Below are 25,782 nucleotides of genomic sequence, written 5' to 3' on the forward strand. Positions count from 1 at the left end.
TGAAGCAAGAGGGGAGAACAAACAGAACACCACTGGCTGAAGTCTTCTGTCAATTGCAATACAGGGTTTGGGGTGTGGGTGTGTGTGTGTGTGTGTGTGTGTGTGTGTGTGTGTGTGTGTGTGTGTGTGTGTGTGTGTGTGTGTGTGTGTGTGTGTGTTAAGAAATTGCATGCTGTGGTCACACAGGAAGCAAAAATATTTCTTTGCTTTCCCTCTAGCTTCTGCACAGCTAAACTGTTTTGAGTAGTTGTCAGTTTAGTGAATCTGACATACCTTCACCTACTTATAGAGTCAAGCTTTTTTTTGACTTGAAGAATTTTCCTGATATTTTTGCAGACTAAATTACTCTGATTTGGACTGAGCTCTCTACTGATATGGAAAACAAAACACTGTTTTGAGGGGACAAACACTGCATCTCCTCTGAATTTCAGCCAGTGCCACTCACTACTATAGAAGTGTTGCAGCAGCTTCAGACTGCAAATTGGACTCATCCTTCCTTTGCTGGTAAAGGCCAGCATGGAAGTACTTGGTCCACTATTGTTGGCTGAGATGGTCAATACTTTTCCAACAGGATCGGAGAGAAAAGGGAGGCAAGGATTCCAGTGGCTTTCAAAGAATCTAAATGCTCAAGAAACCAAACACTTCCTAGTGATAATTTAGTTACCAACTAGTTACCAATCACTCATTTTGGGTAAATTCATTGAAATGGTTGTGGCAAGGCTATTTTGGCATTTTCTTCATTCTGGGGAATCTGGTTATAGGCCTGGATAATAGGTAGCAACTACATTGTTTGCATTAAATGATTAGTTGTCTAAAAGATCTACTCTGACTCAAACACAAGCTACAGCTTGATACAGGAATCAAAAGGTGAAATGCAAGAAGTCACACTAGATGGTGACAATAGTGACTTCTGGACTTAAAATCTATTACCTGCGCCAAGGGATACATGAAGACAAAAAAAAGTCTGTGCTGATTCTTTTACATCCATCAGTATCTTTTGACATGGTTGACCATGAATTTTTGTTGCCTCCTTTGCAAAGAACAGCAGGGGTGGGTGGAGGTGCTTGAATTTTTCTGAGAAAATGCAATATGCAGTTGTGTGCAATTGTTCCTCTGTCCTGAGAAGTCTTCCTTAAAGAATTCTATAGGAGACTATATTGCCATCTCATGTTCAAAGTAAATGACAGCTACTGAGTAGGCAGGTTAACAAGGAGACAAGGATTGTGAAGTATTGAGTATATAGATGACTCCCAGATCTGTATCTCTATCATAGATATTAGGCCTGAGAGACAGAACAAAACTCTGTTTATAAACATTTGAGCTTGGACAAAGGCTAGCTGGCTGTGTCTTATTCCAGACAAGACAGCGATAACATTGATGGGCTTCAGGAAGCAACCAGAAATTATATATCAGCACTCTTCCCTGAGTGAGTTGTAGAAAACAGGCACACAATCTGAAGGTGCTAGAGACCAGGCTAGGAATCCAAATGGTGACTGTGGCCAAAAGCATTTGTTTCCATCTGTACTTGGTGAGACGAGTGGCCACCTTTTCTCTCTGATATGGACCTTGCCAAAATTATCAAGGCTTTTGTCACCTCAAGATTAGATTACTTTAATGAACTCTACATGAGGCTACATATTGAGACCATTCAGAAGTTGAACCTAGTGCAGGATGCTGCAGGCTACTCAGTAAGTGGAGCTGCATATTGGCAGCATATTAAATGCGATCTTGAGCTAATACAGGGGTAGGCAACCTATAGCACATGTGCCGAAGGCAGCACGCAAGCTGATTTTCAGTGGCACTGCCCGGATCCTGGCCACCGGTCAGGGGGCTCTGCATTTTAATTTAATTTTAAATGAAGCTTCTTAAACATTTTTAAAACCTTATTTACTTTACATACAACAATAGTTTAGTATATATTATAGACTTATAGAAAGAGACCTTCTAAAAATGTTAAAATGTATTACTGGCACGCAAAACCTTAAATTAGAGTGAATAAATGAAGACTCGGCACACCACTTCTGAAAGGTTGCCGACCCCTGATCTAATAGCTTCCTATAAGCTTCTGGATGGATTCAAACTTTTGACTTTAGTACAGGGGTCAGCAACTTTCGGCACGCGGCCCATCAGGGTAATCCGCTGGCAGGCCACGAGACATTTTGTTTACGTTGACCACCCGCAGGCACGCCCCCCCGCAGCTCTGAGTGGCCGCGGTTCCCAGTTCCCAGCCAGTGGGAGCTGCGGGCCGCAGGGACGTGCTGGCTGCCGCTTCTGGCAGCTCCCATTAGCCGGGAACACCGTACTGCGGTCACTGGAAGCTGCGGGGGGCCGTTCCTGCGGATGGTCAACATAAACAAAATGTCTCGCGGTCTGCCAGCGGATTGCCCCGATGGGCTGCATGCCGAAGGTTGCCGACCTCTGCTTTAGTCTATCAAGCCTAAAGTGGTTTGGGACCCAGCTACTCAAGAAACTGCTTTCCCCCTTATGACATACTGTCAGAATTAAGATCTGCAGAGACTGAAAGAGATCTGGAACCCCCTTAATACAGATGAGAGGAAACTGATGTCAGGGTATTGAATGAAGGGTCCTTAACTATGGAATTTACTTCCATCCTCCACCAGAGCTTAGATTTGTTCTTTATTCAGGCATGCTGCTAATTCTGTTTTTATTCTCAAGAAGAAGGATGGGCTGCAAATTGGGGGAGAATACATTTATGAGCAGTCTTTTTGTATTTTGAGAGTTTAATTTGTGGCAGTGGGGCCCAGCCAAAAGGATGAGTACATATACATTTTATTTATACATTTTTAAAAAATGAGCAAAATAAGTTAGATAATTTGTTCTTGCCTGCATTTTTGGGAAAGTGTGGCTTTCAATTCATTTTAAACCTTGAGAAACCTTGAGTGGGAGTCGGGCCAGGAGAGGACAAAGAATCAGCTCTTCTTGTTCTTGCTCCCCCCTCACCAAATACAGGGACAACCAGACTTTGAATCTGCACTATGGATCAGAGCAAGGTCAAAGTTGACAAAATGTTACTCTTTCCCCCTTCCTCCCAGCAAGATGCCTTTTTGCTGCTCCCAGTGATAACAGAGTACACATCATGCCACATTTTTTTCACATTGCTAGTAGAAGTGTAAAAAAAAACAAAAACAAAAAAGATATCTAGTCACTACTCAAGTCATCCTGGATATAACAGAAACAAATTTATAAAGACAAATAATATATTTTTATTACAGACATTTGTTAAGATAAGTCTTTGTATAATGTCCCTGAAGTTTTTATTGGATATGTTATTCATTTCCTGACAAAAACTGTTGGGTAGTGTTCTCGCTGTCAAAGAGCTGTTTTTCAACAGGTAGATGCACTTAATAAATTATAAGGCCAGAGAGGACCACTGTGATCATCTAGTTTGACCTCCTGCATAACACAGACCATGGGACTGCAGTGAAATAGTTCTTCGTTGAATTAAAGCACATCTTTTAGAAAAACATCCAATCTTGATTTAAAACCAGTGACAGAGAATCCACCACAAGCCCGGGAAAGTTGTTCCAATGATTAATTACCCTCACCATTAAAAATGTGCACCTTATTTCTAATCTGAATTTATCTCGCTTCAACTTCTAGCCATTGGATCTTGTTAAAACTTTGTCTGCTAAATTAAAAAGCCCTGTTATCAAATTTCTGTGCCCCATGTGGGTACTTAGGACTGTAATCCTTCTCTTTGCTAAACTAAACAGATCGAGCTCCGTGCGTATTGTACTATAAGTCATGTTTTTGAATCCTTAAATCATTCATGCAGCTCTTCTCTGAACCCTGTCCACTTTATCAATATCCCTCTTAAATTGAAGACCCCAAAAATGGACACAGTATTCCAGCAGCAGTCACACCAGTGCCAAATACAGAGGTAGTATAATCTCACTGTTTGGATATCCAAGGACTGCATTAGCCTTTCTGGCCACAGTGCTGTACTGGGAGCACATATTCAGCCCATTATCCACCATGTTCACCAAGTCTCAAGCCTGTACAACACTTTCAAAAGACAAGTCTGGGAGCTTAAATTCATCACTCAGCTAGATGCTAAAAAGCATGGACTGAACAGAGACATTGGATTTATGACTTATTACAATCAGTAACCCACTAACCCCCTCTTTTTGTCCTATGACTATAGAGGTGTTAACAGGCCACTCTACCTTGAATGTGATGCCCAGAGTGCCTTTCCCAGACCTGAAGAAGAGCTCTGTGTGGCTTGAAAGCTTGTCTCTCTCACCAACAGAAGCTAGTCCAATAAAAGATTTTACCTCAACAACCTTATGTGTCAGTTTTATTTTTGCCACTTTCCCCAACAATATACAGTAACTCCCCACTTAATGTCCTCTCGCTTAACATTGTTTCGATCTTACGCCCCTGCTCAATTACAGAACGTGCTTCATTTAGTTGGGCAATGCTTCGCTAGAACGTTGTTTGGCTGCCTGCTTTGTCCACAGCTGGCAGCCCACCTATCAGCTCCCCTATGCCCCCCCCAGTGCCTCCCGCCCGCCGGCAGACCCTGCGGATCAGTGCCTTCCCCCCCCTCCCCGGCCTCCTGCCCACGGCAATCAGCTGGCTTGCGACGTTCAGGGGGCAGGAGGGTGGGGAGAGGAGCGAGGACTCGGCGTGCAGGCTCCCCGGCAGGAGGCAGGGGAGGGAAGGGGGAGGAGCGAGGACAAGGCGTGCAGAGTAAAGGGGGAGGAGAGGGGGAAAAAGAGGCGGGTTAAGGGTGGGGCTTGGGAGAAGGGGTGGAGTGGGCAGGCCAAGGGTTGAGCCCCCCGCTCCTGGTGCTTGCAGCACCTTCAGCCTCATTGCCTGCCTTATTGTCTCCAGTGCCAGTGGGCTGCGCCTGTGTGGGGTAAGGCGGGGGCACATCCCACTATAGTACTGTACTGTATGGCAAAAAAAAATTCCCTGGAACCTAACCCCAGCATTTACATTCATTCTTATGGGGAAATTGGATTCGCTTAACATCGTTTCACTTAAAGTTGCATTTTTCAGGAACATAACTACAATGTTAAGTGAGGAGTTACTTTACTGGGTAATTCACATACTGATCTTGCCAACATCAAATCACTGTCTCTTTAAAACATGAGTTCCCATAGTTCATGGATTAGGGACCCAATTTTATGGGGTTCCACAGGCTTCTGTATAGATTATTTAGGTTAATCTACCCAATGGGACTCAGTGCTCAGTCTAGTAGATACCATTAGAGATGCTTAGTTTTGCAGTTCTCAAACTGTGGATTTGTGTCTCCAAAGGTAACATGCTTGTTAACAGCAAAAATGTTTTTAAATAAATAATATATAGAGGTGAGAAATAACAGACCTCAACCCGATTGTCCCTCTGCAAATTTGTGTACAGAGTCAATCCCTTATCTCTCTCTAAAAGTGCAAAGTTTCAAAAAGTTCAATGAATAGAAGATTGTTGGGGATGGAATAGATCTGGACAAGGAGAAGTTGTCTGGAGATAAATGTGAGAAGGGAGGGAGAGCCAGTAGAAACAAAGGTGAAACTGTTAGAGCAGCATATTTCAGAAGTCTTGAGGTCTTTCTGAGTGTAGCCTTCATTGATTTGAGATCTACCATACCATGCTCTCACTAGAAGAGAAAACCTATGATGGCAGCAGGCTGTAAAAGAGACCAGTTTGGGAATATTTTAATGACGTTCCTCTACCTATGGGTATAACAGGCATGTGTGCAAAATGCAAACAATGCAACGAAGAAATGCAAGGCTGGTAGCCCAAATGAAAAAACATCATGAGAAGTGTTCCTTCTCAGGAGGAAGCTGCGTTGAAGATGATGAAAGGAACATGTCAGAACATGCAAGGTCTTCAGGTGGGTAAACTTTTTTGTATTATACTTCTTCCTTAAGGACTGCCTGTCTTCCTTCTGGACTATTCTTGAATTCTCATGTTTGAGCAAAAAGTATAGTTGTTACTCTATGGTACTATCATTTTAGATGCAGTTGTGATAAAAAATAAATAGCTGAAATAGGCAGATCTTCCTTTTACAATTTCACCTTTAAAGTAGTAATGAGTGTCAGTGAATGCAATGAGTAACACTAAATGAGCAGTATGGTAATAATAATTAAATAACTGCATTGACTTATTTTGTTTAGGAGAATCCATCCTCAACATATAGGATTCTGAAGACTATTCACCTTCAAGATCACCATCATTTTCTGTAGTTTCAGAGTTATCTGCCAATGATAGTGTTTCAGTCACATCATGTATGTCACATAGCCACAGTATATCGCCTGTAGCAAAAAGAAAAAAAAAAATCCATCATCCAGAAACAACCATAGATAACTTTTTGATAAGAACCAGCAGATTACAAAAAGAAGTAATTGATGAAAAAATTGCCCGGTTTGTTTATGCCGCAAACTCTCCTTTCCGTATGATTGAGATCCAACAATTCATTAACATGGTTCAGTCATTAAGACCAGGATACAGTCCACCCAACAGCAGATGTTGCAGGCAAATTGCTGGATAAAGTGTATGAAAGAGAAATTGAGCAGTGTGCAAAAGGTCTAGAGGGTGAAATTGTTAACTTGAATCTTGATGGGTGCAGCAATGTCCACAATGATCTTGTTGTACATGCTTGTGTGACAACAGAAGAAGGGAATGTCCTCCTTACAGAAACAATTGCTACATCAGGAAATGCAAAAACAGCAGAATACTTACAAGAAGTAGCAGTAAAAGCTATAACAAACTGAAAAAAAATTCACAGACAATGGTCACAGACAATGCTGCAAATTTATCCAAGATGAGAAGGAAATTTAGAAGAGAGTGAAAAGAGTCCCAAGCTAATAACATACAGTTGCAGTGCTCATTTGATGCACCTCCTAGCCAAAGACTTCAGTGTTCCAGAAATAAAGGCTAATGCTATTGAAGCGGTAGACATAGTATATCTTGACTTTAGTAAAGCTTTTGATACTGTCTGACATGACCTTCTCATAAGCAAACTAGAGAAATATAGCCTAGACAAACCTATTATAAGGTGGATGCACAACTGACTGGAAAACCATACTCAGAGTAGTTATCAATATTTCACAATCAAGCTGGAAGAGCATATCAAGTGGGATCCCACAGGGATCTGTCCTGAGTCTGATTCTATTCAATATCTTCATAAATGATTTGAATAATGGCATAGGGAGTACACTTATAAACTTTGTGGACTATACCCAAAACCTTTGGAGGGTGGGATTAGAATTTAAAATGATTGTTTTTATATTCATCCCTCATAATGTGATCTAGTTTCCACTTTTTGTATGATTCTTTTCCTGGTGTAGCCAGGATGGTCTCTTATACTTCCTACCTTTGTTATACATTGGGATAGTTTGCTCTTTACCCTCAATAGTGTCTCTTTTTTAAAAAAAACCTGTCAACTCTCCTGAACTCTTTTTTCCCTTAGCCTTGCTTTCCCAGGGATCTTACCTGTCAATTCTCTGAGTTTGCTAAAGTCTGCCTTTTTGAAGGCCACTGTCATTATTCTGTTTTCCCTCCTACTATTCCTTAGAATCATGAACTCTGTCATTTCCTGATCACTTTCACCCAAGTTGCCTTCCACCTTCCAATTCTCAACCAGTTTCTCCCTATTTGTCATAATAAAATCTAGAACAGCCTCTCCCAAGTTGCTTTCTGAATAAAAAAAAATGTCTCCAATGCATTCCAAGAACTTGTTGGATAATCTGTGCCCTGCTATATTATTTTCCCAACAGATGTCTGGCTACTTGAAATCTCCCATCACAACCAAGATCTGTGCTTTGGATGATTCTGTTAGTTTAAAAAGAGTCTTATCCACCTCTGGTTCCTGGTTAGGTGGTCTATAGAAGATGACTACTGTGACATCAGCTTTGGGGTTTTTTTACTCCTTTTATCCTTATCCAGAGACTTTCAACAGGTCTGCTTCCCACTTCTATCTCAACCACAGTGCAAGTGTGTATATATTTGATATACAAGGTAACACCTCCTCCTTCTTTTTTTCCCAGCCTGTTCTTCCTGAACAAGCTGTACCCTTCTATACCAATATTTCAGTCATGTGAAATATCCCAAGTTAATCTATGATGCCAATTATGTCATAATTGTGATTATTCATTAATATTTTTATTTCTTCCTGTGTATTCTCCATACTTCTGGCATTAGTATACAAACATCTAAGATGTTCATTAGATTTCCCCTCTATATTCCCTCTAGTTTCTCCTTTGTCCCTGCTGTGATTGCCCATATTTCTCCCAGATTGTGACCCTTCATCCAAGCCTCCATGTCCTGGACTTGGAGGGGCTTTTGTCTCCTGCCCTTGTCAAACCTAGTTCAAAGCCTGTCTCAATAGGTTAGCCAGGTTGTATCCAAAGTTACTCTTCCCCTTCCTTGCTAGATAGACTCCATCTCTGCTAAGCAGTCCTTCTTGGAACAACAACAACATCCCATGGCTGAGGGGAAGCCAAAACCCTCCTGGCGACACCATCCACACAGTTATGCATTCATCTCCAGGATTTATGGATATGCTCAACTTTAAGATCATGAGTAATCCCCACTGAAATCACAGGGAGTAAAGTTACATACCTTTTTAACTGCTTGCAGAATCAGGGCATAGTTTTCCAGTATTTTGTTTTTTGGTTACAGCACTTTTGTAAAACTCTGATACCCTAATAGGAGTAGTGTTTAAAAAAAAATACACCCCACAGTATTTATATTTTAGTTCAATCTAATGAGCCTTTAGTTTCAAATGAGCCTTACAAAACCTCAACTTAATTCAACATCAATAACTTCAAAAGTGATTTAAATTATTTAAACCAATTATTTAAATTGCCCCACCCACCGTAATGTAGACAAATGGGTTAGAAATTACTAGGTTAGGAGGTGCTTCCTTGTGTGACAAGCATAAATACTTAGAATCATCAATGTTCATCTGAATATTTGTCTACAATCACTAGTAGTACTGTACAATCAAAAGGTGGTAAGTGCCATGTCACTGATTTTTTTAACAGACAACGCAGGCATAATAGCCAAGAAGAGACTTTTGCAATAAACAATTGGTATTAATATAACAGCATAGGGCTTTTCTGCATATATTCCAAATTTATTATCCAAAGTCTTGGAAGGATAGATCATATATCTAGAGGATTACATTTTTTTCTCACTTTGCAGCTGAGGAATACAAACAGGAAGGTGGCCAGGCATTTGTCATGCCTCATGAAATACTTCTTCAAAGTGTCTAGAAGTTTGTTCAGAGTGGTCCAAATTAATGAAACCCTATGAAGACCATTGGCAGAACTAAGTATTTGCCTAAGATATCAAATATTGGCCTGAAGAGGTGCACTGAAGAATTACATCAAATACTGAAGCCAGTAGCAATGGCCCTTGATTTTTGATACTTGGTTGCCTACAATAGCTTTGCAACAGTATAATAGGATACCTTACCATGAGTAACACTAAATGTCAGTTTAAAATATTTTATAGTTATTTATGTTTATGCTGGTATATTATACATATATAATACAATATCAATTAAAGTTATTACTTTGTAATAGCTCTTCTTTTCAGGTTAGGTTGAGATTTTGTAAATCTGACTTAAGTGATGGGGGTGGGGGGATTTGACTTAAATCACCTTCTTTTAAATTCCTTCACCCTAATTAAACAAACAGCAATAAGATTAGTCTTATTGTAACATGGGGTCATTCTGAAATTAAGGAAAGTATGTTCAGATCAAATAAAAGCAAGTGCTACCTTCAGACAGTGCATAGTTAATTTGTGGAATTCGCTAACACAGTAGCAACTGAGTCAAATACAATGGCTGAATAATTCTGTCTATTTTAATGCACCGGTTAGCTATTTTTGGACTTTTTAATTATTTACACATCCCCAGAGCCAGAGGGGGAGAAAATAGAAAAATAATCAAATCCCATGTTTCAGGGCATAAAACGGAATATTTGGTTCCTCCCTCCTTCCTATGAGCATTAAGTATTGGCCACTGACAACTACAACATTCAATGAACCAACAATCTGGCAAATCCTATATCCCTTTTAGCCTATTTATTTAGAAAATTTAGCACATCTAAAGTTGTTGTTGTTTTTTTAAATCAATATGCAGCCTTGAAATTACCTTTAAGGACTATTACATATGGCAACCATGCATGAGAACAAGACTCTGTTAATGCCATGCTAACAGCTTCAAACAAAAATATAATAAAAACATTATTCACAGTTCTTCAAATGCTCTGGAGTAACACTAAGATCATTTAAATGTAAGTTTATCTAATAGAGTAGCAGGAACTGAATGTAGATTTTGAAGTTTCAAACATGAGAACTTATATTATTAAAATTCTAAAATACACCTCTACCTCGATATAACGCTGTCCTCGGGAGCCAAAAAATCTTACCACGTTATAGATGAAACCGTGTTGTATTGAACTTGCTTTGATCCGCCGGAGTGCGCAGCCCTGCCCTCCCCCCCCCCCCCCCCCCCCCCGGAGCCACTGCTTTACCGCGTTATATCAGAATTCGTGTTATATCAGGTCGTGTTATATTGGGGTAGAGGTATATAAAGTCTGACAAGTCTAATGCCAAAGGACAATGATTTTTGTATTGATTTCCTATATAGAATTCAGATATTATTGTAAATTGACAAATCAACATAAAATGGCAGCTATATTTTCTGCTTCGGTCAATGGCAAATGCTATATTTTTCTATCTTGTATAATTATGTTTATTTACTATATGATCCAGATGGCAAGAGGGAAACTTATCAGATAACAACATTCACTTAATTTTTGGCAACATATTTTTATTCACCTTCAAAACAATAAAAAGGAAATTCAGAGTAACTTAAACCTACAAAAACAAACCTCTAATATTTTGTTCTTAAAATATATTTTGTGAAATATATTTTGTTGTAATTTTAAAAGGCATTTTTGAATATAAGCAGCACAGAGGTCAAGTGACTTTTTAAAAAACTATAACAGTTTGGCAAGTGCAAATTTATTTTTTAAATTGTAACGCTACAAAAAGTAGATTTTTACAATAGAAGTGTTACTAGTACCACTCCTTCAGCTTGTTAAGTCCTACTGCATTTCAGTACATTACATAGTCAGTGTCAATCTCATATTTGCAACTGGCTCTAGAAGCAGTTTCCCAAATACACTTATATATATATATATATACACACGAACAGCATTTACTTGATGCTCAAGACAGCATCACTCCTACCCAACAAAAAGAGTAATTTATATCATATACACAGGATTAGAAAGATTAGCTTTCTATTGGTATGTCAGTAAATGTTTATTTCACTGTATATACAAAAACTGATGAAAAATACTTTCATCAATAATAATCAAAATTTACAGATAGGCAAACTTAGAAAAATGCTGCTTGAGAGTTTATTTAAAGCTATTTACTTAGTATATTTTGAAATATGATGTTGATAATTTGTGTTTTAATGGTTATGGTATAAATAAAATAAACCTTTTGAATCTCCAAGTCTACTGTAATTATAGTAGTCTGACCCCCAAATTTCCCACAACTGAAAATTTAAATAAATAAAAATTGAAAAGAAATACTTAAAAATAAACATGTTGAAATTATTAAAAAAAATTAATTCTGCCAAGCCTACATATGCCCCAGCATCCCTAATGCAACACTAAAATAAAACTTCCATTAGGACACACTACATTCCAACAGTACAGGTTAATGGACTTCCAATAAAGGGATTGGTAAAGTTAACAATTTAAAATCAACTTTGTATTAATGGATCTTCAATTAATCAGTCATACAATCAGGGAAAAGCCTGCCAAGCCAAATAAATAAATACATATTTGCCGGGGAAGATTTGATTTAAATCAAACTGATTTTAATCAAGAAGACTCGATTTAATCATGGTTTTCTACATAAAAGTGCATTCTTGTCGGTTGTTATAACCTTAATACATATTCTTCACAACTCAGAAATAGATGTAGGTTTCATTTTTAGAAGGTACACACTATACATTTTTAAGCAGTGATTTATTTTGAAAATTTTTCAGATTAGTTTTACAGCTATATCAGAAAATGAATGAATGATTGGTTATTTCATTTACCAAAGGTAATTGAAGCAGATATTTATGAAGTCATTGGGAGGTGAATTATCTCCAATTCAACAGGTTAATCATTAATATTTGGAGGATTTTCTTGAAAATGGTGTATTAGGAGGAGAACATCACCAGGCAGTCATTTAAATTGTTTTATTTGACTAAAACAACAACATTATGTATTCTGGATTTTTTTTCCTTGAAAAGCAAACATACAATTGTTTAACAAAACAAGCATATGTCCCTTGCTTCTCACATTTATCTCCAGACTTCTTCTTGTCCAGATCTGTTCCGCCCCGAACAATCTTTTATTCACTGAACTTTTTGGAACTTTGTACTTTTAGAGAGAGGTAAGGGATTGACTGTGTACACAAATTTGCAGAGGGACAATCGGGTTGAGGTCTGTTATTTCTCACCTCTATATATTATTTATTTATTTAAAAATATTTTTGCTGTTAACAAGCATATTACCTCTGGAGACACAAATCCACAGTTCGATAACTGCAAAACTAAGCATCTCTGATGGTATCTTCTAGACTGAGCTTCCTTGGGTAGATAGAAAGTTTAACCTAAATAATCTATACAGAAATCCTTGGAACCCCATAAGATTGGGTCCCTAATCCATGAACTATTGGAACTTATTTACAAACTTTTCTTAAACATTACATAAATATACTGTCTCTTACTATAGAATTAGAATTTATAATCCCTATTCCATGATGAGATATCTTTGAACTATAATGTATCTTAATTAAAACTATCTTTAGATAGGATTTTTCCTCAAAAAGCATTTTATCAAAAAAATCCGATTTAAATAAAAATATCTGATTTTTTTTATTTTATTTTTTTAAATCATTGATTTTTATCCACCTTGATATTTGCAACAACTAAGCAGTTACTGGAATTCAAGGAAAATTCAACTGGGCGTTCTCTGCTTAGATGCTTTTTTTGCAGGGTGAGTGGGGAGAAGGGAAAAGATAGGCACAATAAACTGGAAACATTCTCCCACCCACTACATATTTTATATTTCTGGCACAGATGGCATAGGCAAAATATCTCATCCCAATTTAATTTGCCTTTAATTAGTTTTCAGTTAAATTTAAACAATATAAGTTTTCAAAGCAATATTCTTCAAAAATTTGTCATAATAGGTAAAACTCACCTACATACGGAGGGCCAGTCTAAAGCTTTCCATGCCACTTAAGCCCCATATAGTGGGACTGTGTCAGAAGGACATGAAAGGAAGAACTGTGTAAGCAGGCTTCTGTATTCTATGCACCTTGAGGGAAAAAGGAACCCAGGCTTCAAACCTCCTGTGGGACATACATAGTGTCATTGGTTGCAAACTATTCCTGTGGACTATCATCTGCAGGGGGCAATGCAGGCCTAACAGCAGAAGTTTGATAAACTTCATCCACCATCCCAACTACACTTAGTGCCCCACACAAAGAGCAAGTAATCAGAATTTGTTCAGCAGGAGTGAATTTCACCCATAATGCTTGTTAAATTAAGCATGGAACATTTTTTTCAGCCTGCTGTGCTGCTATAGACAAGTTTTAGCTTGCACAACTTCATATGATTTACAGTGCTTTTTTCTACAGTAACAAGGAAAAAACTGCTTTGTGTACTTTGTAACTTAAAGCTAAGCACAAATTTTTGATTCACAGAATAATTACATTCCAGATGAAGATATTAAATTAAATCAATATTATTCTCAATCAAACGATGTGAAGTTACATACAAAAAAATGCTAAAAAGAACTATTAAGATTATGAAGTTAAGCACTCAAACGTTAGGAAATGCCAGAATTGAAGTTGCTTTCTATTAGTATGGATTAGTTCTGGATTGAAGTAATAAAATCATCAGTATTGCTAGCCTATCCAGCAAAATGAAGGGAGAATTAAAAATAAGGGTTTGGCTTTGTTTTTTTTTTTTTAAAACAAAACTGAAAGCTTATGGTACATTTTCTAAACCCCGAAACCTTTCCAATACAACTATCTCCAGAACCAAGGAGAGACAAAACTAACCACAAGTTAAACTGGAAATAATCAATTACTGTGTTGACATGATTGTTACATTTAACTTTCTCTCTTGTTCTGACTTTAAGACAAGACAAAATTCTATGCTTCCAAACCTATTAAAGCTACTACAGGGTCTGTCCAGGAGTAGTGGATCCAGGAGAATAAAACAAAAACACAGAACTTAGGGCATGTCTAAACTTAAAATGCTTAAATAAGCTTAAATAATTAATAAGCTTAAAATGCTGCATTGGCGCAGCTCTACCAATGCAGTTGTGCTGATGTAGCATTTTAATGAAGATGCGCCATGCCAACAGTAGAGAGCTATCCCATCGGTGTAGTTAATCCACTTCCTGAGAGGTGGTAGCTACATCGACGGGAGAAGCTCTCCCATCGAAGTCAGAGCTCACGGGGACAAAAGGGGATGAAGGATAAACTGCAGACCACTTTTTCTGCAGAGTTGAAAATAAGGGACACTGAATGAAGTACAATAGTCACTGCTTGCTTAACCTTCTCACTAAAATGAAGTCATAAGAAGAATGATCTAGTGTCCAAAACAGTAAGACATTGCAATTAATTTTTTTTTAAGTAGCTTTGAGGGCTTTTAGTACTTCATTAGAAGACCCTTGGTCCCCAGGTTGCCTCATTAGGAACCAATCATGAGTCAACACTATTAAGGGAGAAATATTTGGATGCAAGCAAAGGCTGAAGAATGAGGCATGGTGTTGCAATGTAATCCTAAATACATTCCCTTCCAGAGGTTGGGGGGGGCAGTGAGGGGGGAAGAGGGAACGGGGGAGGAGGTGGGTTGATTCCAAGCTAGCTTTCATGGGGGGTGGGGGAGGGAGAAGTAGGAAGAAACCACCATAAAAAGTAATGTTTTAGCCAAAACCCCATTTTGCCCGGAATCCCTGAATAACTCAGTAAGTCCAAGTTTACTACTGAAGCTGCAGACACTAGGCGTTTGAAGATCAGCAAAGATTAATAGTAGGACCAACATCTGGACTTTGACTATTTTCTATCAGTGGGAAGGTGGAGAAAAGAACCAACACTTGATATGAACCCCAGTTAATTACCAAGAGACCCTTCCTCAAGCTTCTGGACATCTATGTTGTTAACAGAATTTGTGAACTTTGCAAGACAGTGATGATCTAGTCTCCTTGAAGGAAGAAGTAATTCTGTTATAATCTGCTAGAGGCTGTCCGAGGTTAGAGCCCTACTTGCTTGTTAGAAAATGTCCAGGGTGAGGTTAGAAGAGGAAAATAACTAACTTGGTGGGATATAAACTAGCTGGCCTCTTGCTAAGGGACGTGCTGTAAGATTTTTTTCCAATTGACATTCCTTGAAGGTTTCTGTACATTACAGAATATTTTCATCTCTCTCAAACACATGAAGTTATACAGTGTTTCTAACAGCAGTTATAGTGAACCTCTTCCCTGAATCAGGTGTGGGCTCCCCACCCAGGGTGACCAAATGTCCCAAGTTTATAGGGATAGTCCTGATATTTAGTGCTTTGTCTTATGTAGGCACCTATTACCCTCCACACCTCCAACCCGATATTTCATATTTGCTATCTGGTCACCCTATCCCCATCTCAAGATCTTCTCTACAGTACAAGAGATACCATTACTGACAATGAGTATCTGCAATAGGTGCAGCAAAATTGGTATTAACCACAGTTTAACTACAAGTGTAACCAAGGACAAATTGTTCATTTCAGAAATAGTACTAAAAACTTATTGTCTCCTAATTGATGCTGAACATTGTTTGTAGTTAAATGTAGGCTTGGCATAATCAGATTTTTCTTGTATATGTATATAATTTTGACCGATAATATCAATGTTTATTTTTAAGCTTTTTTATTTCTATTTATTTAAATTTTCACAGTTAAGGGAAATAATGGGTGGGTCAGATAGTAATTCTGTAAGGACAGTAGATGTTGAAATTCAAAAGATTAAAGATTTATAACTGTTAAAACACAAATTGTCAACATCACATGTCAAAACTTACAAAGTAAATATCCTTATACCAAACTCTCAAGTTTTAAAGCAGCATTTTTCTTAGTTTGCTTATCTGTAAATTTCAATTATTGATGGAAATATTTTTCATTAGTTTCTCTGTGTATGGTGAAATAGACATTTACAAACATTTACTTATAAAAAAAACCTAATGCTTCCAAGCCTACCTGTAGTTAAGCCTTGATCAGCACCAGTTCTGCTGCATCCACTGCCAGCAATGAGTACTTATTGCAGTGTAGAGAAGGCTCAAGAAACTTACCTCTCTAGGAAGTCACACAGAGGGAGTGTCTGTTGGAAGTTTGTCACAGAATAAGTCGCCTATAGATTTCCAAGGGAGAACATCTATACCTCACTCAGGACATTAACGTATAATTGGCCTAGTTATTCAACCAGGATATTATGATCACACCATATTAGAAAAAACGTAAACGGAGAGTTTGATATGCTGGATACCCTTTAAACTTTGAATTTAAATTTAGCTGGGATAGGAAAGGAAGGAAAAATCCTCCAGAAACTTCTCCCGCGTACAAGGAAATTTAGAAGTTACATATAGGAAGTGGAAACTTTTTCTGTCATACATACTAAATCAACAAATTTGCCTTGTGATTGTCAGACATTGAAGGCAGATCTGAACTGATACATATCTTGTTAGAGTAAAACCTTTGTTCCACATGAGGTAGGTCACTAGACAGAACTGTCCTGTCACAATATGGGGAGGTGGGAAAGGGGGTGGGGACAGTCATCTGTAAATACTGTACAAGATTTCTTTGTCCCAGAAAGAAGAGTGCACCAAAAACATGAGAAAGTCAGATGTAAGGCTTGAGGACCTTCTTCAATGAGACTTCACCTCCCAGACAGCTTAATCCCATTAAAAAAAGTGAGTGCTTCTTGACTGATATAAAACCAAAAACACCTAGCTACCTCTAGTGTTCTGAAGTATTATAGAACAAAAATAGTTTTTTCCAAGGATCTCAGAAACCCTTGCACCCTGGATTATTAGCATCTTTAAAGACTTTAAAGCCCCAACACTTGGGCTTTTGAAAGAAGATAGCAGAAGCAAAACATTCTTAAACTATTTCTATACCACTTGGCTAGTGGATCTCATTCACCTACGATTCTCCGTTTTAGAGGACTTAACGTGGTTTCAATCCCCTAGTTCAGCTGCCTCCACTGGAGAAGATCTCAGATTCCTCTTGGGAGAAAGCCTATTGGTCTTGTCCATAGAGTGAAAAAAGGAGAATGAAAACAGTCCTTTTTCAACTCACCACACTTCTGAGGGATATGCTATTGATATGTTGATAAACTACTCTGTTTCATAGCTGACTTAGCCTCCGATGTGAACTCTTGTGATTTTATTGTGACACTTGGTGTTTTTCTTAAAGTCCCAGATCCTAGAGTCCTGGGATTAGGTAAGAATCTCAATTTTCATTTAAAAAGAAAAAGTTTCAAGTACCCCCAGAGAAAAGTATGAATAAAAAATGATCCACAACAGCTCAAAACCTGAAGAAATATAAAAAGAACCCAACATTAATTTTTTCAACTCTAATTTTTTAAGCCAGTCCCATGATTTTTTGAGGACTTGACTCACGATTAAATGCTTGGAGTTGGTGATACTGAGCATCATAATCAGATACTGGAAAAGGGAGAGAATAAACTAATCCATACTAGGAATCTTAGGACAAAGAAAGATTTTGTTTTTCTGTTGTAAGTCATGCCAATACACCATTTCAGACTGAGCTGCAGGAACTGCTAATTTCCTCCCATCCTTATCTTTTTTCCCTTTTCAGTAGGAGAGCTAAGCAAGGGGAAAGATGTTCCCTGCTCAAATAGTCTAACATTTCTGTCCTAAAATCATCTTTCCTAGGAATACTGAGATAGGCTAAAAGTAAATATAACTGCAATGAAGGGTTAAAGAAAATTTGCTAAGTAGTACTGCCTTCTTTAAACCTGCTTTGGGCATAAGGACATGGATGTAATGAGAGGGACTTGTGGCTTTAAGGTAACCAAAGAGAGTCTTGGCCCCTGCACAGGCACACTGAACAGGAAGTTTCTCCCCCACTCCACCCCACCCGGGATTGTAGCCAGAGAAGGAGCAGTCAATTCAGAAATGAAAGCATATGGAGTGAGTGTGTGAGAGTGTGTATGCGGGGGGAGGAACCTGGGTGTTGGTTGTCTACACAGAGCCTAGAGAGGCAACTAAACTTTCCTTACAAGATTTGTAGTTTGATATACTAGTTATGGAGAGAATAAGGGAAATGCCAGCAAGTAAACTGACTGTGTTGGTTCAAAAACTGCTCTCCTGCTGTCCTCATGGTAGTATTCTTTGTCAGAAAGTGGAGGATTGACTCACAACACAATGGAGGCATGAAGTGATCATGAAAGAAAAGCTGATCTCTGCTAAAGCCACTTTACTGGACCCCTTGCCATTTACCAAATTCACTGTACAGCAAAGCAGGAAGAAGCTGTGTTTGGTTCCAGGGAGGTAAGCTTTAACCAAGATTTTTGAGGCAAACAAATTTGCCCCCTATGCACCATACTGCTTTCCAAACAATTGCTGCTGGGGTGCTCCATTACTGATAAATGCTAGTCATCTACTGCTAATTTAGGGGAGTCCTCAGCTGTCCCCAAAATGCACCTATAAAGACCTCCTCTCTCTTCCAGACAGGGACCAAACTAGAGGGAAAAGGAGAAAACTACGAAGAAAAAAAACAAAAACTGGGGGTGCAAGCTCTGGGGTGGGGCTGAGGGGTTTGGAGGGCAGGAGGGGGAATCAGGGCTGGGGCAAGCGGTTGGGGTATGGGACGGGGTCAGGGGTGCATGCTCTGGGTGGCGCTTACCTCAAACAGCTCCCAGAAGCAGCGGTATGTCCCTCCTCTGGCTCCTACGCGGAGGCGAGCCCAGGCAGCTCTGCATGCTGCACCATCTGCAGGAGCCGCCCCTGCAGCTCTCATTGGCCGGGGTTCCCGGTCTATAGGAGCTGCAGGAGCGGCACTTTGGGCGGGGACAGCGTGTGGAGCCTCCTGGCTGCCCCTACACATAGGAGCCAGAGGGGGGACATGCCGCTGCTTCTGGTAGCCACGGCATGTGCGGAGTGCGGCAAGCCCCCAACCCTGCTCCCCAGCTTGAGCACCGGAGCGGGGCAAGCCCCGGACCCCACTCCCCAGCGGGAGCTCTAGGGCCAGATTAAAATGTCTGAAGGGACAGATGCGGCCCTCGGGCTGTAGTTTGCCCATCCCTGCTCTAACAGTTTGGAATTTAAAGGGTGAGGGACTTTCTTCAAATATTCAAAAACTGAAATATAAACTTCTTCTATTTTCAGAAATCTCAAGTAGGAAACCATATCAAAAGTTACATGGACTCATTTGGTATCACAAGCTTTTTTAAAAAAAGGTTAGAAGCAAAACTGCAACATGTTGCCCAGAAAATACTATTTAATGTGGCATCGAAGCAGTTAACATTTCCTACTAGACATTTATCCTGTTAGTGTTGGCAGCCTACTGAATACATTTTAACAAGTTTGTTATGTGAAGTTCCACTATAAAGATTGGATACAAGTTTAAAGGAATGCTTTGCAGTTTAAGTAAAGTAATCAGTTTATTCAATCTGTAGTGCTCTATGATTAACTGTTAATCATCACATACATTTCCTGTGTGCCCTCACTATTCTAATTTACATTATATTAGTCGCTACAGGTCACAAACAAAAATCAGAGAGTCAACTGTGGTAAGCACTGTACACAATAGAAGATCAGGGTTGGCTCCAGAGTTCTTGCAGTCTAAGGCTATGTCTTTATGCACAGTTGCACTGGCTTATCTAGATCATTTTAAAATTGATGTAGTTAAACAACTGCAGACCCTCTATTAGATGCACTTTGAATGGGCTTAAACTGGTTTAGCTCCAGTCAGTAAATTATTAAATTAAAAAACAGTCTGCAAAATTGGAGCATGAGCCATGGGAGTACAGGTAATTTCGGAAGAAACACCGGGCGGGGGGAAGAGGGGGGAACTTGCCTCTGCAATAATGTTTACAAGTGCACTCCCAGTCCTGCAGTGGTTAGATAAGTGGCAAATTGAGATTTCTGTTCTAAACTCTTCATTATCTCAACCTCTCACTCCATTTGTTTATTTCATCTACCCGTTGTATCCTGTCTGACACATAGGTTGTAAACTCTCTGGGAAAGGGACTGTGTTCTTTGTTATTTACCCATTTGCCTAGCAAAATAGGCCCTGAACCTTGATAGGGGTTCCTAGGCGCTATGATAATACAAATGAAAATAAGCAAGGGTTAAACCAGTTCAATTGTTTCTACATGAGCAGTTTGCACCAATTTAACTAGTTTTAAAATCTACAGACAAGGTTGAAGTTAAATGTAACAGTAGGTATAAAGTACAATAGGAAGGAGCAGAGGAAGAAGAAGAAGGGAGCTGTTTGGACAATACAAAATACCAAGTAGTAGGTACATAAATGCCTATCCCTTTTCCAACAAAAATCTCAGACCCTCTGACTATTCCATTCCATTATTGGTTGTTTTGTTCTCTCAGCACATTTAACAAGCATATCCTGACAATAAAGCTAGTGATCACTGACATGTTTATTCTGCCTACAGCAATAAACTCTACTATGATCACTAAGCTCCTTGGACTAGTCACAGTGCTTTCTTATAACTACATAATGTCACAACAAGAACAGGAGTACTTGTGGCACCTTAGAGACTAACAAATTTATTTGACAAAAAGAACAGGAGTACTTGTGGCACCTTAGAGACTAACAAATTTATTAGAGCATAAGCTTTCGTGGACTACAGCCCACTTCTTCGGATGCATATAGAGTGGAATAAATATTGAGGAGATATATATACACACACATACAGAGAGCATGAACAGGTGGGAGTTGTCTTACCAACTCTGAGAGAGCATAAGCATCCGATGAAGTGGGCTGTCACAAGTACTCCTGTTCTTTTTGCGGATACAGACTAACACGGCTGCTACTCTGAAAAATGTTGCAACAGAATGTCAGAGGCATGCCTCTGAAGTTGATTCTTCTGTACTTAATAATACAACAGATTTCTTTAACTGCGATGCTATTAGAAAAAGTCCCGTATTCTGTGATCTCTTTATAACTAGTGAAGTACTAATGTGTTTAAATAATCCACATACAAGTCTCAATAACATTGTGTCACAGTTTACTGTACTATCTGCTGCATAATACCTAATCACAAAAGAGGTGACACATTCAATTGTATCCAAGCAAAATGAAACAAAAGAGCACTTACGAATGACTCAAATTGTGAATATGAATAGTATTTCTTTCAAAAGTTCACAGAATACATGCAGGGTTTTTTTATGGCTATCATTTGATATAGCACACATTAAAAACATATAACAGTTCTTTTACAAGTTCTGTCGAGGTGCTTATTCTCATAATTTTCATAACTGTCTAATATAGGCAATGTAAAAATAGAGAACTACTTGTTATATTAAATACCATTTTCATTTTGAAAAATTAGCTTCAACAAAAAAAAAATCAATATTTTGCCAACACATGAAGCTGCTAGAACATTAATAAAATACTATATCATATTATTACTTTTTTCTTTAACCTTTTAAATACAGCTGCGGCACACAGAGCAGTAAATGAGAATGCTATGCTTTAAAAGAATGCCACACAAGGTATGTAACATTTCCAATGTGCAATCAGAAAACTGGGGTGAATTCTCTCCCTGTAGAAAATGTATTTTCTTAAAAAACAAAACAAAAAAACCACACTTCCTTAAAGTGTACCAGTTTGATTAAAGCACATAACTTCTACTGAAAGGAGGATCAAACAAACAAAACCTCTTATCTTTTTATTTTCTGTTAAATTTTGAAGTTGCTTAGGTCAGAGGCCATGCTCTACACAGCCTCTACTCCCTTCACCTTTGAGTGGAAGATACACAGCATATTGTTCATGCTACCTACATGTAAACAAAAATAGTTTTAGTAGCATATTCCAATGGTCAGACAGCACTTACAATTTTATCAAAGTGAACCAGTATTAATTGAACTTTTAAAAATAGATATTTTAAATTTCATTGGTTTCCCAGTTTAAAAATAAAGTTAAAATTGAGAGTTAAGTTCCAATATTTTAATTTTCAGAGGTATCAGAAATTCACCAAATGTCAATGTCTTTCCAAGACAAAAAGTGTACGGTCTACCTATTCAATAAGTCAAGAAAGCTTTATTCTCCCTGCCCTTTCCAAGTCTCGTACAATGATTAATAAAAGGAGTAACAGCCATCAGCAGAATCAAAAGCGAGCTATAAAGTATTATTACTTTGAGGCCACACCTGTCCCCACAAACAGTTTTATTTTTAGTTATACATCACATGTGCATTTGGACTGTGATTTAAAATTAATATGCAGTGGAAAATTAGAAAGACAACACAAGTCTTAATCTACCCTGGGCTACATACATATTTATTTCAACTGTAATAAGATATTGTACATATTTTTTATAGCAAAGTAGAGTTGGCTTCTGAAAATTAGTGTTCCTACGAGAACGAATATATACAATGTTCCTGTACACAATTTAGGATTTCCAGTTTAGAACATTCATTGGTCATAGACATACTGGTTTGTGCAGAAACAACCCAGACTCCAAGAATTTTAAAATCCATTTTCACTCTTCCAATTCTGCACCTCTCAACACCTTCCCTCCCGACAGGATGGGCGTGTTCACTGCTAAATCATGTCTCCCAATTTCCTTATGCTTTTTGTGTGATTGTAGCAAAATGTCCATACACAGCCAAGATAGTAAACTTAATTTATCCTCAGAGACAAATGTGTTAGCTGTAAAACAGCTGCATGTATCATTACAGTCACCCAGAAATGCTCTTATTTTGAACATTTGTCACTTTTCTCCCATTTGTTTTGCTTACTGATCAAACAAAAAGGCTGCCAAGTTACCAGATTCCCATAGCTGTACTTCCTACCGCCAGCAGTAGAGGATTTTAGGGCTTAGATAGTTTCTTCATTTAAGGTTTGGGTACTGGTGTGCAATCTGAAATTTAGTTATATCAAAAGCATACCTAATCTTTACATTGTATTCAACATACATAATCAGTGACTAGGGATCACCTCATGGCTTGTGGACATAAGGTAGTTCAGTATAATAATCACGGTGGAGGAATACAATGCTGTTTCCTTAGCTTAAAAAATACCCACAAACAGATTTAACAGTTCAGCTTGATATCCTGATCATGTGGCCCTATTAACAAACCTGTCCCAAACAATGTTTGTCAAAGCAGCAGTTTGCATGATAGTTCTTGGACTTGATTAGTAGCTACTACAGTTTCTTTAGCTAAGCACTGTGTAATTATTTTCTTTGATCTGACAGAGAAATATAAGCCACAGACAGAAAATAATCACCATTAGACTATGCTCAGACACCCACTATTAGTATTCTGTTATTTTATCTACAGCTGGACTATTGTTTTCTAAAAGTTTTCTAAATCCCCTTTTCTCTCCCCACCACTCCCAAATCACTTCCTCACAAATATCAACTTAAATGGCTATGACAATTTGAATAGCAGAATGAAAATCGCCCTGGTGCTAACAAATGTAAATCTGGGGAAAGACGTGGTGGCGATTGTTGCCTCCTGCTGGGTTTCTGTGTTGTTTCAGATGGTAATTGACACGCCCTGTAATTTAACAGTACCAGACAGTTCTATCTGTCCCATCTCTGGCAAAACACTGCCTCTCTGTTCCTTTTCATTACGTATTATATGAGAGTATAAATGCAGCTGAGTATGATAAAGAACGGTAGTTCATGTTAAACAAGAAGGATCCATGCATAGAAATATTTTCCAGATTAGATCGCCGTTTACAAGTATTAACAAAAACATATAGCAAAATGTGTGTTGCGGCAACACCACACACGACGAACATTTTTCTTCTCCTCCCGCCCGCCCCCGCCGCTACCACCACCAAAGCTTCTGCAGCTCGGCTTAGGAACATACACCAAACAATTTAAATACCAATTGCACAAATGTTTCAGCAAAAACTTGGCGCAGAAATCAAAGGCCCTTGATAACGGGGAGGAAGTGAATATCCAGCCTTGCTCAACTCGGGTGCGGTGAGGGACAAGCAACCTTCAAACTGATCTCATCGCGGAAAAATGCAGCGAGAATCTACCCTGAACCTGTGCAATGCCATGCCCAAGGCATTAAGGCAAGCAGACACCGCTCCTGCCCTCTCTGCAGCATGGAAACACAGAGACGTTCGCTAGCTCCCGGGTAGATGCTCTAGTGACCTTTGACTATTGGAGGAGAGCTGGGCAAGGAGCGATCTGTTGCAGCGGGTTGTGTGCGCGCTTCCCCTGGCGCATTCCTCACATTCCAGCACAATCTAAAGCCCCAGGAACAAACAGCGTGTGTCCCCCTCGCCTCCCCCCGCCCCACACACGGTACGAGCCGCACACCTGCCTTCTCATCCGCCCTGCGCTCCACTCCGCAAGCGCCCTGTTTGTCGCACTCCTTGAACATGCAGGCAAAACCAGGCAGCCTTCTGCCCCCTCCCCACGGGGCTCGGGGACCGCAGAGGGGCAGTTCCGTGGGCCTGCCACCTAGAAGCCCAGCGCGGGGAAGGGGTTAGAGGAGACTGTGGCTGCGTTCATTCAGCCTAAGCCCAAGCAAAGCCAATTTTACAGGGAAACGGAAGGCTGAAGGGAAACACGAGCTTGGGAGGGCCGGGAGAGAAGAGGTCTGGGCGACAGAGGTTAAGAATGGAGAGGGCGTTAGGGGGAGAGTTTTGGGAAAGGAGTCACGCCAAAGGCGGGGGGAGAGGGGGCGATCAGAGGAAGAGACAGGCCTAGGGACGGAAGGATTTGGGGGGCTATGGGTAAGGCTGGGGGAGGGAAGCGAGACCAGTGCGGGAAGAGACAGACTAAGGGGGGAAAGGATTGGGGGTGGGGTATGGGAAAGAGACAAGCCAAGAGGGGAGAGGCTGGGGATGGCCAAGTGGGGGCAAAGGGTTGTTAGGGGTGAAAAGACAGAGACCTCGCGGGGAAGGGATCTGGGGGTGAAGGGAGAGACAGGGAGACTCAACCTCTCTCCTCGGCTCCCTACAGCTGGTTTTGCTCCTTCCTGGCTCAGCCTCCCCTCTGATCCGGAGCCGGGTCCCCGCCCCAGGGTACCCCCCACCCTAGAGTGTCCCCGAGGCCTCCCATGTCCCCGAAGCCTCACTCACCGCACAGATGACACCGCTGGCAGGGGCTCTGGGCGCGGAGGGGCCCCAGCTGTAGCCTCCCCGCCGGGTCGGGCCCTACCCCGGGGTCTCCATGGTGGTGCCGCCGCCGCCGAGTCCCGACCCCCTTTCAGCCTAGTCTCCCTAGTCCCTCCTCCCACCACGGACGTCAGCACCCCGGCCTGCCTTGTGCCGCAATGCTATTGGAAGATCCCGGCTCAGGGCCGCACCCTATTGGTCACTGTCTCATATTAAACCACCCAATGAGCCGGTTAGTTGAGGTTTCTATGGTTACCGATGCTGTGATGGGGCTGAGTGGAAGGACTTGGGCTCAGAGCAGCAGTTCCTTGAAGCTCGGGTGTGTGCGGCGGAAGGGGAGCGGGCAGAGGGAATCATTAGGTCACTGGGGGAGAGGGAAGGCACCGGGCGGAGAGAG

At 39.9% G+C, this 25,782-nt stretch overlaps 1 protein-coding gene across 3 annotated transcripts in view; it reads right to left on the bottom strand.

Moving 5' to 3' along the window:
- Positions 1 to 25,468, bottom strand: part of PKP4 (plakophilin 4) — a 214,697-nt gene extending 189,229 nt beyond the window's left edge. For all 3 annotated transcript variants that reach the window (XM_054043462.1, XM_054043463.1, XM_054043461.1), the window contains exon 1: positions 25,350 to 25,468. The gene's annotated coding sequence lies outside the window, so the exon portion shown is untranslated. The remainder of the gene's footprint in view (positions 1 to 25,349) is intronic.
- Positions 25,469 to 25,782: the final 314 nt, after the last annotated feature.

The sequence above is a fragment of the Malaclemys terrapin genome, chromosome 11 (genome assembly GCF_027887155.1).
Source record: "Malaclemys terrapin pileata isolate rMalTer1 chromosome 11, rMalTer1.hap1, whole genome shotgun sequence".
Classification (NCBI taxonomy): Eukaryota; Metazoa; Chordata; order Testudines; family Emydidae; genus Malaclemys; species Malaclemys terrapin.